General features: G+C 52.5%; 1 protein-coding gene across 1 annotated transcript in view; it reads left to right on the top strand.

Annotated features, from left to right (window-relative positions):
- Positions 1-1229: 1229 nt before the first annotated feature.
- The window catches only part of ZNF704 (zinc finger protein 704), a 115967-nt gene continuing 100571 nt past the window's right edge, over positions 1230-16625 (top strand). The window contains exon 1 of the mRNA XM_039841936.1: positions 1230-1247. The gene's annotated coding sequence lies outside the window, so the exon portion shown is untranslated. The remainder of the gene's footprint in view (positions 1248-16625) is intronic.

Raw genomic sequence — 16625 nt, 5'->3', positions numbered from 1 at the left:
AGCGCTCCTGACCCGGCAATCCCGTTGGTTCCCCCAAAGGCCCTGACGTCCACGCAGTGGGCGGTGAGGGCGGCGGGCTTCTCGGAACGCAGCGGTGGCGACCCGGCGCCCCAGGTAGAAGCGCCGAGCAGCACTGAGACGCGAGACCTCGCCCAGGCCCAGACCCGGAGCCGGCGGGCCGGAGCGGCCCGCTGCGCCCCCGAGGCCGGCAGGCGGTGGCGCGCAGCGCCTCGGGAATCCAGGTGAGGCCGCGGCTCGGGCCACCTGCCCCGATTTCGCACAAGCCCAAGCGCGGCCGCCGCGCGCCGCAGAGCCCATCCGGACGCCGTGCGCGAATCGCTTCCCCGAGCGCCACCGAGCGCCAGGCCCGCTCCCCGCAGAGTCGCGCGTCGCCGTCCGCAGGGAGCCGCCGGCCCGGGGGTGGGGGGACGGCCCCGCGCCCCGCGCCCCGCGCCCCGCCGAGCGCTCGGAGCCGCGGATCTCCAGGCCGCGGGGCGCGCAGCGAATCCAGTCCGGGTTTTGCGCGCGGGGCCGGGCCGGGGGCGGCGGGCGGGGCGGGCTGCGGGGCGGGGCGGGCGGCGCCTCCCGCTCGCGCCCGGGGCGGCCGCCGTAGGCCCGAGAGGCGCGGGCCCGGCCGCCGGCCGCATGGGGCGCAGCGCGGCCCGCGGCTCCGGGGCGGCGGCCGAGGCTGCAGCGCGCCGCTCGCGCACGGCCCCCCGCGCCGCCCCGCGGTAGCCCGGGCGGGCCAGGCAGGCGGCGACCGCGACCGCGACAGCCGCGCGCCCGGGCGGCGGCGCCCGCAGCCCGCAGCCCTGAGCCCCGCGCCCCGCGGCGACCCCGGCGGGCGGGCGGGCGCGCGTCTCGGCGGCGGCATGCAGGCGCGGCGCCTGGCCAAGCGCTCCAGCCTGGGCGGCCGCCGCGGGGGCCTCGCGCCCGCCGGCCCCGGCCCGGCCCCCGAGAGCCGGAGGCCGCCGCTGCCTGCGCCGCCGCGCGGCCCGGGGACCTGCCCCCCTCGGGCCGCCGGGGCCGCCGCGTCGCCGGTGCTGCTGCTGCTCGGGGACGAGGACGAGGACGAGGAGGGCGGCGGCCGGCCGCGGCGGGGCGTCGGGCGCGTGCCGGGGAAGCCCCGCGGGGGCCCGGACGACGACGACGACGAGGACGACGACGACGACGAGGACGACGGCGAGGGAGCGCCGGTGCCTCGGCCCTGGCCGCGCGGTTCCCGGGGCTCGGCGCGGGGCACGCTGGCTGAAAGCGTGTGGTCAGCCGGCGGCCGGGAGAGGGTATGGGAGGACCGGCCGGGAGGGGACCGGGGGAGGGGGACGACTCAGGGGAGGGGACCGGCGGGAGGGGACTGGCGGGGAGGACCATGGGGAGGGACAACGGGGAGGACCGGCAGGAGGGGACCGGCCGGGGACCGGCGGGAGGACGGGGAGGACCGGCGGGGAGGGGACCGGCCAGGAGGGAACGGCGGGGAGGGGTGTGTCGGGCAGCGCGGGGGGCCGAGGTCACCCAGCCGCGGGCTCCCGCCCCTTTTCGTGCGGCCGCTGGCCCTCGCTCAGAGGCCGGCTACGTTTCGCTAGCTGGTGCGGGTGCGGGAAAGGGCCACTCGTCCCTGTGAGGTCGGGAACTTGGCGGTGGGACGAGGTAGGCGCCGCTTTGCGCCGGGTGGGGACAGGCGAGGTAGGAGGGGTGAGACACCATTCTTTCCCGAGGAAGCGGGAGTGTCCCCTCCTCCCGAATTTGGGGCTGGTCGAGCTTATTGCAACGAGCAGGCAGCGTCTCTTGTCAATCTCTCATCCAAGAACAATTGTTGACGACTTTCCATCGCCGGCGCTGGGAGGGGTCGGGAAGCCCGGCGCGGCGACGGCCGAGCCCTTGGTTTCCACACGCATTTTGCTGCAGGTTGTGGCGATGCCCCCCGTCCCTCCGGCCCCCTCCCCCAGTTCAGACTCGACATTGTTTAGCATTTTGGCTTTTCCCCCTCCTCAAAATTGCAAATGAGCAAACGGGAGGAAATCGGGGAAATGGGAGGGTGGGGAGGGTCGGCAGTGAAAACGGGTGTGAGTTTCTGCTGAGGATTCTAGCGGAGTCCCCGCGCGCGGAGCAGCGGGAGCTCGCCGTGTTTGTGTGTCTTCGGGAGATAAGGGTTTATTATTACACAACTGACTGGCTGGGCTTCCAGGCACGCGATTGGACAAGGCGAACCGCGCCGAGGTTCATGCACAGTGTGTGTTGCTAAGAAGTTTTGAGGGCAGCAAGTGGGAAGGATGGAGTGAGTGCTCGTCCTCAGGAAAAATTCTTCAAGTCAACTGCATAACTGTTTCCAGGAGTTTTCAGAAGATATTGGCATATCAGGAAGAAAAAAATATATATAAACAAGCGAGCTTCATAGATAGAGACTCCCCCCCTCCCACCCCCAGTGGGGCTTGCATAAAAGTCAGCTCCTGAAAGCATGAAATTGTTAGTTCCAAAGAAACGTTAGAAACATCAGCGTAAAGAACAGCCCAGAGGAGGCGTGGTCGCAGATTTCTTTGCGGGACCACCCAGCGAGTGTCTGCTCTGAGAGCGAGACATCTTCAGCACATAGTCCTCTGGGATTGGACAGTTGCTTGCTGAAATCCAGGCTGTGGATTACCACAGCCCGTTAAAAAGCCCGTAGGACATAGCTGGGTTTGGGATTAAGTCATCTGGCATCAGTGATACTAAATAACAAGAGTGGTGACTCCTTAGCATTTTCATCCAGAAATATTCAAAATGTCTTGAGGTTTGAATAGTGGTTGCACAGTTTGTGATTTACACAGTTTATAATCTATGTTCTATGATCAAAGCGACCCCAGTGTAGGGGGAAAAAATCAAATCTGCAAAAACAGAATAACTAAGGTATGATAATTCACATGATCAAAAACTGTTTTTCACATCTCCTGACAAATCTCTGTTAAATTCTTTTGAAATAGGCTTCATTTCATAATGTCTTGGTTTCCCCACAACTTTTCAGCAATAAAGATATTGAGTAGTTCGAGGTGTAATTTGCATAATTTTTTGCCGCTTTAAAGCCATCCGAAGAGATTTTCTAACGGAATGTCACAGGATCATTTTCTTCTAATGCACGTAAGAATGTCAACAACTTAGACTTATGCATCCATTTGCGCAAGTATTTATTGAGCACCTACTACATGCTACATGCTATTCTGGAACACGGCAGTAAGCACCTTCCAGATGCTGGCATCTGGTGCAAGGAGTCATAGCAACGACCCACCAAACAAATAAGTGTGGTGCCTGAGACTGACGTTGGCTGTGAGGGAAACGGTGCTATCTCGGAGTCTAGGAGGAAGACTTCCTGGGGAGGGGCCATTTGATCTGAGACCTGAGACGTGCAGCTTGAGAGGACCTCTCCAGGAAGAAAGCATGACAATTGCAAAGTCTCGATGTGGGAAGGAGGGACCGGTGAGTGCGGCGTGAACTTGGTAGATGGGAGACACGTCAGGGAGGCAGGCAGGGGCCGGCAGCATGGAGCCTGCGGGGTGGCCTTTTTAAACTAGGGCGAAGACTTCGAGAAGTTTCGAGCAGTCAAGGCACACAGGGCAGTTTGTGTTTTTAAAAAGGCCATGCCGTGCGGGGTTTGGAGGACACAGCAGGGAGAAGCAGGGAGGGCAGGGAGGCCAGGGAGGCGGCTGTCGCTGCAGAAGCATGTGAGAGCAGGGGGCAGTCTGTGCAGGGGGACAGGGGCGGAGTTAGAAGAGTGGACAGTCAGGATCGGCTGAGCAGGCCGCTCTGCGACAGCGCGCCGACGGCTTCGCCGAGGGGGACGAGGAAACAGAGAAGCCGGGCAGAGGCCCCGACCTAGAGGCAGGTCACGTGTGCCGTTCGCTAAGGTCGGGAAAACCAGGAGAACAATAGATTTTTGTGAGGAAAAAAAAATCAAGTGTTGTGTTTTGGACACGTGAGATCTGAGGTGACAGTTAGACATCCAAGTGCAAGCTGCAGTTAGGCAGATGGCTGTAGGATGGAGCCGAGGGGACAGGCCAGGGTTGGAGAGACACACTTGGGAGTCACCAGCATGCTGATGTCATTTAAAGCGGGGGCTAGGGAAGGCGCGCAGATGCTGGGGCGCAGCGCCGTCTGGGAAGGAGGTTTGGGTGTAGGGGGAGAAGGCAGCAAGGACTCGTGACAGAAAACTGGAACGTGTAAAGTCCAGGCAGCCGAGAGAAGACGTGGCTCCGAAAGCGGCGTGTACTGGATGGTGCCGAGTGCAGCTAAGGTACCGAGGACGATGAGGACAGAGAGGTGCTCGGTCGGGTTCGATAGCGTGGGATTCGTTGGTGTCCTTCACAGAAGAACATGAAGTCAGCGATGCGGCCGCAGTGGGCTGAGCGGCGAGCGCAGGGGAGGAGAGGACACAGAGCCTTTCCACAGAGTGCACTGGCCAGGAGAGCAGAGAGGAGGGGAGTATCTGACGGGCACGTGGTCTACATGTGTTTTTCAAAGACGAGTAGACTCTAGTGCATGATGGGAATTATCTGGTAGGGGGCGAGTGTATTCGTTTTCTGTTGCCATATAACAAATTACCGCAAACTTTAACTTGCAACAGTTCTCACTGTTTCTGTATCCAAAGCTTAGGTGTCCAGGCGTTGAAAGAAAGACCCAGGCTCAGCTTACCTGGGTCTGTGCTAAGTCTTACGGGCTGCAATCAGGTGTTGGGTGGGCTGTGTTCTCATAAGGAGGTTCGACTGCGGATCGTGAGCCCGGAGCAGAGTGCACTCCCTCGCACCTGTAAGTCTGAGGGTCTCAGCTTCTTGCCGGCTATCATCTGGAGGCTGCCTTCAGCTCCTAGAGTCCCTCTCCCCAGCCCACCTCCATTTCACGCAGCGCTTTGTCACCGCAGCACGGCCTCTCACTTCATCCAGCCATCAAGGGGGATCTTAGCACCTGTCTGCTAGTGAGGCGGAGTCTCGTATAACGTACTATAATCACGGGAGCAATGATTCTTTATCGTCTATGCCGTTTTCTGTTGGTTAGAGGTGAGTCCTGGGTCCCACCCACACTTAAGGGGAGGTGACATACAAGGCATGAACACTAGGAGTTAAGGGTCACTGGGGGTCACCTTAGGGAGGAACCAAAGATGCGGAGAGAGGAAAGGTAAGCAGGAGGACAGTCCTTGGAAAAGCCACAGGGGAGGGCCATGGACCCCGAGGACAGGGGTTGGCCTTTGACAGAAGCAAGAGCCCTCCTCCCATTGAATCAGAGAGAGAGGAGACAGTGAGCCCAGAGGTGGGCCGTTCATGTCAGATGATGGTCAGAGAAGCGCTGCTTGTCCGATGGCTTCTGCCCCCCCTCCCCCGTGCAGCAGGAGGAGGTCGTCAGCCGAGGGTGGGGGGATTTGGACTAGGAGCTGAAGGCACAATGTTGGGGGGCAGCAGGAGAACAGGCGTCCCCGGGGGAGAAACAGAGTTGCCAGACAGTATCGAGGACCCGCGTGGTGTTTGGGGTTCCGGGTACGTGATTTCCCCAACTTCACGCCATGGCTCACGCATAGAGTCATAAAAACAAAAAGAATCCTAGCTAACAGTTATGGGGTGCCAGCGATGGTCAGTACAAGTCGAAGGGTGTAGTCGCATGTAAAATTCATGACGTACGAATCATCCAGGCATCCTTGTCATCCTCATTTTTACAGAAGCGATGCGCAGTTTCCTTAAAGACACACCGGAGTTGAGTGGAGAGCAGAGGCTCGAGCCCTGGGCCGTCTCACTCCAGAGCGAACACCCGCGGGCCTCGCACTGCGCTGTCTCTTGTAGACGAAGCAGACAGCTGAGTTCCGTGGGGCTGGGGTTCAGCCAGGTGGGTGAGCAGCGGGAGGAAGGAGCGGACGGCTTGTTGGGACGGCTGTGACGACAACATTGGACGTGGCATCTAAGAGAAGCGGTGGCGTGGGGGTCGAGGGGTGGTGAAGAAGTCATGCTCAGCGGCTTGGAGAAAACCAAGGATAAACCAGTAAAATCAGTAAAGAATGGGAACGCAACGCAGGACAATTCGGGCTCTGAAACAGCGTCGTTCCGGGCGAATGTTTGCTGGCTGCTCGGGAGCTGGGAACTGTACGATGTGGCTCATGACAGCATGACCTGGGAATCAGTACGGCCCCCTTCTCCAACCGAGGATGCTGACTTAGAAGGGAAGTGGCACCCCCGTGGCAGTGTGGACAGCGGGAGCATGGCTCACAGCCACACTCTGCGCTTCTAATGCCTGGGCTACAGTCACTCAGCTCCTCCTGCGTTTGTTAGGATTGTTATGCTCTTTTATTTCTAGGAGGATTTGGGATTGCCGAGGGAATGAATACAGGAACAGTGCTACTACGTATCTGAGATGTACTGCTTGATCACCGTAATGCACACTAATTTACGCTTTAAAGGAGACAACAAGAGAAATTTTCTATTACATAGTTTTCAATTTCCGATTGAAGAAAGCTTACCCGTTTATCTTCAGTGGTAAGATTCCGCCCTCTCCCCTACAAAAAAACTAACCTCCTGGACTCTCGTGTAAGAAATACTAAGTAGCGCAGTAAACAATATCTTCGACCAGATTAAAAAAAAAAAAAGGTGCAAGGCCACTGTCAAACAGAGGAAGGATCCCGTAATACGTTGTTCTCAGTGGAGGCCGAGCAGTAGCAGGCTGAGATAAGGAGGCCCAGGACTGTGTTCTGCCACGCTCTGGGTTAGTTCAGGGACCAGAACCAGAGAATCTGAAGGAATCGATAATTTACTGGTGTCATAAATTTAGGAAAACCCTGGACATGAGAGACTGCTAGAAATTCCATCAAGATTTCACCTAGCGAAAAACTGGGGGCAAAAGGCTTTTAAAAGAGATCGTATGTGTCAGAGTTCCCACTTGCATTGCTCTGTAGATATCAATCGAATGGAACCCACTTCCTGTGTGCCAGCTCTTCTGGGGTGGCTAATGCAGCTATTAGACTATCTCTCAAATATCAGATGACTCTAAGAAGCCTTTGGCAGGGACCGTGGAGCAGAATTCCGATTTGCTAACAAGCATATGTCTTGCAAATGGTCTGTGCTGGCTGCAGCAAAGGCTTTAGATACCGGACAAAGTTCTCATTCACTGCTAAAGTCGAAAGGGAAACAGAGATTATCAGGTAACCCAATACCCTCATTTGACCACTGAGGACGCTGAGGCCGTGAAGGTGAAATGCCTCGTCCAGCTGGGGCTGGTGGCAAGGCGGGCAGGGCCAGGATTAGTGCCCTGGTCTGTCAACTCGAAGTCGTCACCTCCTTTCTGGCTTAGTTCTCTGTGCCCAGCACTTAGAGCTGCAGATAGAAAAATCACAGTTTTCCGAAGCGATCTACCCCTCACTGCTTATCAACTTCTATTTTTGGAAAGTTCTTTCTTCATAAAGTACCTCAGGCAGAGGTGGCTCACATGTGGCTGTGGAAAGATGAGGGGGACCCTCGGTGAATCCTGCCTGGGCCTGTCCCCCGACCCGTGCAGTTTCCATGGGATGTGTGTACTCAGAGAACGACAATGGGAGGTGGCGCCATCTGTGTGCCGTCGGCGGGGGGGTGGGACGGTGGAAAGTGGGCGCCATCTCGTTGTGAATGGAGAGCCCACAGCTCCTGGCGCACTGCTTCTGGCGAGCTGGTCTAGAAGCCGTGATGTGTACTCACCTCTGAACTAGGGCCTCTCCTCCTCCACCAGAATTTTACTAGAACTGAATGTGTCCTGGAGCGACCCATGACACAGGCTTTAGGAAGAGAGGAGAGAAAGCCCGAAGTGCAGGCCTCCCCCGAACCTGCCTCCCCCGCCCCTTGGTGAGATGGAGCCAGAGAGAGCTAGAGACGTGTGGGCGCTGGAGCCCGTAAAATGCCAGGACCCCGTGCCTCAGCAACCTGTAGCAGCCGGGTACTGTGGGGCGGGATGGGGGACAGGGCGGTCTTCCCGGCCACGACCCTGTGCGGTACCGGAACTTCTAAACTGCTCGGAATAACCAGAGTTGTCACGGTGACTTGCAGTCATGTCTGCTAAAGGCAGGGGAACTGGACCTTTTCCTTGCCCCATGCCATCTCGTATTAGGGTTGATGTGCCGTTTCCATTAGACATTCTGATGGATTCGAGAGTTCCGGGAGCCCCTCGGAACCCCTTCTCCAGCCTGGCCAGATCTAAGTCGTTGACACCACGTGCTCTTCTCCGGGTTGCTGTCCAGGCCTCCGTCCCTGCCCTCGGTAGATGGGCATGGCAGGCCACTGCTCGCCACGTTCCTGGGATGCACGGCAAGGCAGCTCCCTCGCATTCTCGGGGAGCCCGCAGCTGAGCACATTCCCGCCGAGGTGTCCGAGAGAGATTCGGAGCCCGCTTCCCACTTCAGCCCTAAGACTGAGGTTAGCTCTGCCGAGAGGCCTGACCTCGCTACCGCGGTTTGGGGTGTCATTTTGATGTACACCCTGAAGCGCCTGTAGCCAAACAGGGCGTGTGCAGGAGATGATATGGTTTGGCCAGGAGGTGGTTTCTGAATAGCTAGTCAGGCGTGAGTTTACGTCACCGACGCTGGCAGATGACCTTAGTTGCTCTCATTCACTGGGCAGAGTGGAACAGACAGCAACCCCAGGATGCGTGGCCCGGAGTTCCATGATTAAATCTTTACACTTCGCTGGAGAGACCGCTCTGGAAAATCCAGTGTTGCGATTCGTACGTCGGGCAAACAGATTCGCCTCTAGGGTTTTGCGGGAGTGTCTATCGTTCGAGGACATTCGGGGGCACGTGCCACGTGGGCTTTGCAGTCTCACGGAAGAGCCCGTCCATCTCGCAGAACTCCGCCGAGGCTTGAGGTGCCAAGAGCTGAGAGGGCGCTGCCTGGACGTCGCTCCACGCTGCCCCCACAGCCGCCACGACACACGCACCCTCCTCACGCTCTTGTCCAATCGGAAGGGAGTGGAAGCAGAGTCTCCCCGATCTGAGACTAACTGGGCGTGGCTGTCAGAATTGGCAAGCGTCAAAAGCGCTCCGATGTAGTCAATTAAAAATTTAAAAGGCTGCGTGCGTCAAAATGTCATGTGACGAAACCTGCAGACAGATCATCGCAGTTCATTAACAGCCGTGTCGTGGGCACGTTGGTGGGCTGGGGAGAACAGGCTTGAGTCAGAGCGTGTCATCTGTCTGCTGCTCCCCCCAGCCTGCTGTCCCCTATGCGTGTGGATCAGGAAGCGATGAAACACAGGCTCTGGGTTCAAATGCTGGCATCTCCCCTTGCTAGCCGCATGGCCTTGTCGAGTTCTGTACCGCCTGTGCCGATTCGGCGTCATCAGATAAAATCGGGAGGGTGGTGTTTGGTCACCGTCTCTCGTTGCTGAATGTGGCCCAGAGACCTCCCGAGATCGGACGTGGATAGCAGTTTATTTCCTTGATGGTTTCAAAAAGGAATCTTCTGTAAACCTCTGTTCGAGGATCCAGAATCCCTGTCATTTTACCTGTGACGACCTCGTCCCGGTTCCCGGCTGCCGAGAGCGCCACCTCCGCGTGACGCCGCGCACCTGAGCTCCGGGGTGTCCCATCATGGGTGGGGAGCTCGCGGCTTCCCTTCGCAGCTCAGGGTGCCAGGAGTCACTCACCGACTTGTGCTGAGAGAGCGGAGACCTTCTGTCGGGCTCACCCACCATTAAGAATTGCACCTCTTCCGCCGGAGAAAAGTGGGGTGCCCCCCATAGGGGCACGCGAGGCCTGCCGCTCACGTTGGTATGCGCTGCTGGAAGCGGTCCCACCAGCCCCGTGATGTCCCCTCCCCGCCACCTCGTGTGTGGCTGAGGCCGTCTGAGGTGTGGCTTTGCCCTTCCTTCTGCTCTGCCTGGGGACAGGGACCGGCTGTACTTTGGTTTGGGGAGGAAGGCATTCTGTGTTCTGTGGGTTGACGGGGGTACGTCGTGCAAAGTCACCTCTAAACTCTTGTACATGCTCGTTTCTGCTTTTGGGGAGACGTCCAAAAGGGGAAATGAGGGCCACGTGGCCACACACCGTGGAGAACTTCCGTTAAGGACAGAGGCACAGATTTATTTCAGTTATGAAACATTTTACATATCGAGGCAATTGGAAGAATAGTTCAACCCCGTGTGCTAAAAAGAAGTTACTGATGACAAACGCCAAGGGCCTTTTGCGGGTCTAAGGAGGTGATTAAACATCATAGTAGTCACATGTTTATTGGACCGCAAAGGCTTTTTTTTTTCCAGAACATCTTTCCTTTGAGATACATTGTGGGAAATACTGGTTTCTAATTATTTCTCTAAACGGGAAACCCATAGATAAGTGGCTGATACTTGGGATAAATAATGAAAACTGCATTATTAAAGAAATACATTGTCACATGTGCAGAGAAAGGTTAAAATTGTTGTAATGGTCAGGTAGGGTTTAAAACATCTTTCCTCGTAAGCCCATAATTTCCTCAGGATCAAGTTTCTAAAAGTAACATTTCACACGGTGAATTTTCACTTGTGTGTCTGTGAATACCACTCTCGTGTGAATTTTAAAAACTGGTGGAGACCGCGATTCTTCTTGGCAAATCAGGCCCCGCGATGGGTCTGTTGGGGCGAAGGACGGAGTGAGAAGTGGCCGTGACGGAGGTCAGCAGCACCCAGGGAGAGGGGTCACAGGTGTTTATCCCCAGGGACGTGTGTTTAATAACGTTTTCCACATTCTAAAAAGAAAAGGATTGAAAATATCAGAATAGTTTTAACTGAAACTATTTTAACTGAAACTATTGAAAGAGCTTGTAAATTCACAGAGGCCCTGGGACTGACACATTTCCTGCCAGCAACAGTGCGGCTGTCGCAGACACAGGGGTTTGGCATTTGTGAACCCTGAGTACCTTGTACACGGACTTTGTGTTGGATATTGTCCCATGTGTATTTCAGGATTATCTAGCATTTAATGTCACCTAATGTAGAGAGGGCCCTTCGTTTGATCCTTTTGGTGGTCCTGGGAGGTAGATATTATCTGCATTTTATGGGTGTGGAAAATAAGCCCCAAGGAAGAATGGGCAGCTTCTATGGAAAAAAGAAAGAAAGAAAGAAAAAGAAAAATATGTATATCTGAGATAATTTTGTGCCAGATGACACAGATATTTGTCAAACATTTCAGAAAACATTTGGGACCAACAGATTTAAAAAATAATTGGAATTGGTACCTAAGCAACAATGGAAATTTAAGGAGAGAGAGGCTTTATTTTGGAGTAAATTATAAATTAAAACAATATGAAATATAATTTTCACAAGTTGTCATAAACACTTCCATGTGGCTTGGCACGTGCTTTGCAAGTCAGCTACAAGTCCTTACTGAAGACAGTACCTCAGTGAGTTCTATTAATTCGGGTAGAACCGAAAGTTTAAAGATCAGTTTTGTAAAATGTAAGCTTTTGAAGATGTTTTCGGTTAGCAGGTTCCCATACTTGCAACCCCAAACTAGTTTAACAAAATATTAGAAAAGTGGTAGAAATATTAGGATAAGGATTTTAGAGCTAAACGAATACGTAAAGAGTATCTGAAAGAAAAATAGTCTTGTTTCATCAAATGTTCCATAGGAAAGAGGTGATTGACAGGAGGGGAGGGGCCACTCAGAGCTTTGAACTGAGCCCGGGCGGGATTCTGGGAAAAGGAGCCACCGTTTGCATTTCTCCTTACAAGAGTGTCTGGTGGGTGTGTAAGAGGTGCGGGTGCTCTAAGCCCTGGATTCACCATGGCGCTGGAGGCTCAGCCAATGTGACTAGGCAAAAACAAACAAACAAACAAACAAATAAATAAATAAAGATTAGGAAAGATTAGGAAAAAATAAAGTGAAACTATCTCAGTAGATGATAGGATCGTTTACAGAGAAAATCCTAAGGAATTGAGAAAACTGATCAGTGAATTTAGCAGGGTCACCGTACACAAGTCAGTTTACAAAAAACAGTTGCATACACTGCATTTGGGAAATGAAATTTAAAAATGTATATTTATATATATATGACTTGTATCTATGACATTGATGAGAGTAGTTAAAGAAGACCTAAATAAATGAATTGATAGACCACCTTCAATTAGCAAACTGTTTGGTTACGATGTCAGTTCTCCAGAAATTGGCTTATAGATTCAACACATCCCAGTCAAAAGCTCAGCAGGACATTTCGTAGATGTCTATGGGAATGCAAAACAACTATAATAGAAGAATTATGAAAAATAAAAACAAAATTGGAGGACTTTACTTGATTTTAGGACTTCCTATAGAGTGAGAATAATCCAGACAGTTTGTTACAGGATAGACAGACAGATTCATGCAACGGAATAGGGAGCCCCAAAATAAACGCACGCAGAAATGGTTTAAAAAACACACCAAAGAAATTCGATGGGGAAGTCTATTCAACTAACAGCCCTAGAAAGACTATCCACATAGAAAGAAGACAAAAAACCTCTGCCTCTGCCCTGCATCATACATAAAAGTTAATTAAAAATGAATCAGATATAAATGTAAAAGCTAAAATTTATAAAGCATCTTAAGGAAAACAGAGGAGAAAATCTTTGCAGCCTTAGGTAGGCAAAGACTTTTTAGACAAGAACCACCAGAAAGCACTAATTATAAAAGAAAAAAATTAATAAATTAGTTTATCGAAATTAAAGATGTATGCCCATCAAAAGACACCATTAAGAAAACTGATTAACAATTAAATACGTTTCTTCTGTTGTCACTTTTATCTGGGGCAATCCAAACATCGTATTCATTTAGTACCTACTCTGTCCCAGCTGCTTAGCTGGGTGCAGAGTATACCATGCACCAAAGAAGAGGTGGCCCTCAGGGGACATTCAGTGTGGTGGGAGAAATAGTCCAACAGATAAATAGTGACAATATGAAATGACAACTTCCAGGGTAGTGAAGGTATAAGACTCACGTTATAATTTTCATTTTAGAAATGTGGAAACCTGGCAGCGGTTAACGATGTGCTGAGTCGCGAAGCCAGTCCAAGCGCGTATTTGCTGACTCCGTTCTGCATGGCCCCCTCCTCCGCCCCACATACTTTTTGCTTTCTGTCGTTCTAAGCACAGGGAGTGGCGCCTTAAGCTTAGTGGCTAGGATCAAGTCGCAAAGGACATTCACGCTTTTAGTTTACTATGAAGAAAAGTGGAAATCCCACTCTAAAGTTGCCATCTTTTAAAAAGCCTTGTTTGTTTTAAAATTAGTTTTTCAGACTATGGTATCAGCAGCAAAGTGAGGCAGGTTTCTCGAATTATATTCTCTGGCTGCGTAGCGCCCAGTGGATTAGAAAGGAGGCCTCTTGCTCAGGCAGTCCTTCTAAGCTTTGCTTTGCAAAGTATTTTTGGTGTATGCTTTTTAAAAAGTTGGCAAAGTTGACAGGAAGGAGCTGGGGAGTAGAAATAGAGAAAAATATAGGACGTGGAGCTTATCAGTTGAGAGAGAAGACTTTACTTTCTAAGGTAAATGTGTCGTAGGAAATGAATGCTTTTGTCCTCTTCAGCCTTGGGTTTGTGACAGCAGAACATTGATTGTGTCTCGTGTCCCTAGAGTCACATACATACCTCTTGTATTTCTTATGATATCCGTGCCAGTTATTCAATTTCGGTTTAATGACGAGGCAGCCATGGCCAGAGGTTAAACGGCTCTTTGAAGATAACTTAATAAACGACTTTGAATCTTCTCTTTCTGGTTCTCCCCACCCCATTTTGTTTGTTTGTGTGTGTGTGTGTTTCTTCCCCTCACCTGCCAAGTATTTGTAGGTTTTCACGTTGATAGCTTCCACTGTGACTCATCCTTCTATTTACTCAGGTCAGATGAGGGACACTCAGCTCGTTTCCCAGTGACACCCAGGCCATCGTCATCGTCTTCCCTCCTCTCAGAAAGCACCCATGATTTTCATTTTCTGCGGTACTAGAAATACTTGTGTGGGAGCAGATGCCCCGTCCACTTCTGCAGTGAGCAGACCGGCCGTGTCGTTCCGCAGACCCCCGGCGACGATCCTCCTCCGTCACCTGCTCTGCTTCTCACCTGTCGCCAAGTCCGGTTGATTTTTTCCATCGTGTTTTTTCTTCCTGCTAGTCATTCCCTCCGTTCCTACAGCATCCTCGTTCCTTGCTTCCTGTCTCTGGTCCCTGCTCATTTAAGTCTGTTTTTCACAGAGCTGCTAAAATCCTCTTATATAACTCTTTCCCATTACAGGAGCGATGCTCGTAGAATATTTGAAAATCCCGATAGGAAGAAAGCAGGGACTAATAACCGTGTGGAATTCCGCTCACCTTTTGCAGGTGGCCACTGTCCGTCCGCCTCGCTGTGCATACCGCACCCCCCAGACCTCAAGAGTGGCATCACTCATAGGGAGACACTTCTCTGGTAAACTCTTTTCTTGGCGAGCTACCTGAAAACAAAAAAGTTAGTGAACGGTGCTTTGGTGGCTGGAATAGTGTAAAACCACACAGCTCAGACTTGCTTAATTTGGAAGGAAAACATTTTCTTAGCACCGCAGTGTGCAAAACACCACGTTAGGCACTTTGGGGGCTCAAAGAATTGCAAGGACAATTTCTTAGTTTCTAGGAGTTTTCTGTCCAGTGAGAAGCACAAGCATGTTGCCTTATTCACTCTTTTTTTAATACTCAGTCCCAACGAATGTGGTTATGTGGTTTCTTGGCCCACAAGAAATTAAAGGTGGGGAATTAGCAGGAAGACAGTACATCTCTCGACTTACAGTCAGTGTGCTCAGCAGCAGACATGAAACCGATGTTGACGGAGGCGGCGGACTCTCCGATTAAAACGCTGTACACGTGCGCGTACGAAATAATGAATTTTAACACTTCAGATCCACTTAAACTTGCGGCCAGGAGTTCCCGAGGGCGAATCACTCTGTTACAGTGTAATAACGTTCCCAGGACCTCACATACCACCCAGGAAGGTTTGTTATGCTTAATAGAGAGGCAAAAATGTAACTGATGTTTGCAGAAAAATTATTAAAGTTTACCCGTCAAAGGGGTGGCAATTTCTTTTATTACAAACTGGTCACTGCGGCGTACGGCCTCGCACACTAACATTGATGGCTGGTTGTCACCGCACGTACAGCCACCATCCCCAGAGGGCTTCATTCGTGGACTGAGGGCTCCCGCCAGCCAGCCCCACAGTGCTCTCCTGCCCTTCCTGTCCAGGCGTCCACCTCCACGGGCCAAGAGACGGCCTTCCGGCCTTAGTGCCCAAGGTACGCTGGGCGATTAACATACTGTGAGTTCTTTAAGGGGTCCCTACTGACCGAGGGCACTGGGCTCCTTTCCCAGCTGTCACTCTCGAAGTGGGATTGTCCCCCAGGTCCACAATGGGAAAGGAAGCCCCGGCCCCATGTGGCTGCAAACACACAGGTCCCAAATGGGCAAGGATTTCCTCTCTTTTAGCCCTGGAGCTCTACGTGGGACTCCCAAGAGTCCCAGCCTCTGCCGTCGTTGGCTCGTGCGTCCCCCCAAGATCAGAGAATAAACCTACCCCTGTTTTCCAAAACAACGACAGCCCAGTCCGGCAGAGACACCAGGGCCATCAGGAAGCAAGCCCGTCAGGGGTTCACAGCACAGCCTTCGAGTCCAGTTCGTAATGAGCCCACACGTTCTGGGAACCCAGAAAAGGGACAGCTACCTCCTCAGGGGAGTCCCACAGGCTCTGCCGTGAATGATGTCAGTGCTACGTCTCCAGGCTGAAAAACAGAATCGTGAAGCAGAGAAGGAGGCGCGAGGCCCTCGAGGCAAAGAGCGACAGGCCAGGAGAGTACGTGTGGGCCAGGGGCCGGGGAGGCCGGGGGAGGCCGGGGGAGGCCAGCCTCGGCGCCAGGACGGGCTGCGGGGGTCACGCCGTCATCCGAGATGCCTTTCAGTCACAGGGAGAAGTTTCATGGAGGTACTTTTTATGATTGCGTATCATGTATGATTGTTAAGTGGTATTCATATAAATATAGAAATGACAAGCTACAGAACGGTCACAATAGCCTGCCCATTCTGGGGAAAAGAGATGAATAAAACACTGTGCAAACAGCTAAATTTCTGCATTATCGCATACTGACAGCAAACAAAAAAGACATGTGTCCGGTGAACTTACTCCCGTACCATGCTTGCGATGTAGAGCAAATAACGGGGCTGTATTTCAGAAGCAAGCCGGATATTAGCCATGATTGGGAACGAAGTTCTGTCCAGTGCATGATTGGAAAAAAAAGTAGAAATAAAGGTTCAAAATCAGCAAAATTACGATAAATCTGAGTAACATCCTAAAGAGTTACCATTGTGAATGCAAAAAAAAAAAAAAAAATTTTTTTTTCAGGAAAAACTGATATGAAACTCGTAAAAAACAAACAGCAGAATCCCAGGGTTATGCTGACGGGGCTAGAAAAGACATTTTATTGGGAGCGAGAAAAATTGAATCCTAAAAAGAAACATATTTCAGTGAATATCGAAGCAATATAGCAAGCCCCAAAATGTACAGAACTATCATGAAAGTTTTCATCTTCATGCTTAGACCTTAAAAGCCCGTCGTCTTCAGAGCCGGGCAAACGGAGCCCGAAGAGCCACCATCGCTGCCGGAATGTCCCGTCCGTCTTCGTGACAGGAACGCACCGCCTGCCCGTCGAG

This window comes from Pteropus medius, unplaced genomic scaffold (genome assembly GCF_902729225.1).
Source record: "Pteropus medius unplaced genomic scaffold, Ma_sr-lr_union100, whole genome shotgun sequence".
NCBI classification, from domain to species: domain Eukaryota; kingdom Metazoa; phylum Chordata; class Mammalia; order Chiroptera; family Pteropodidae; genus Pteropus; species Pteropus medius.
The sequence above is the reverse complement of the archived record's forward strand: the minus strand, read 5'-3'. Positions and strand labels throughout refer to the sequence as shown.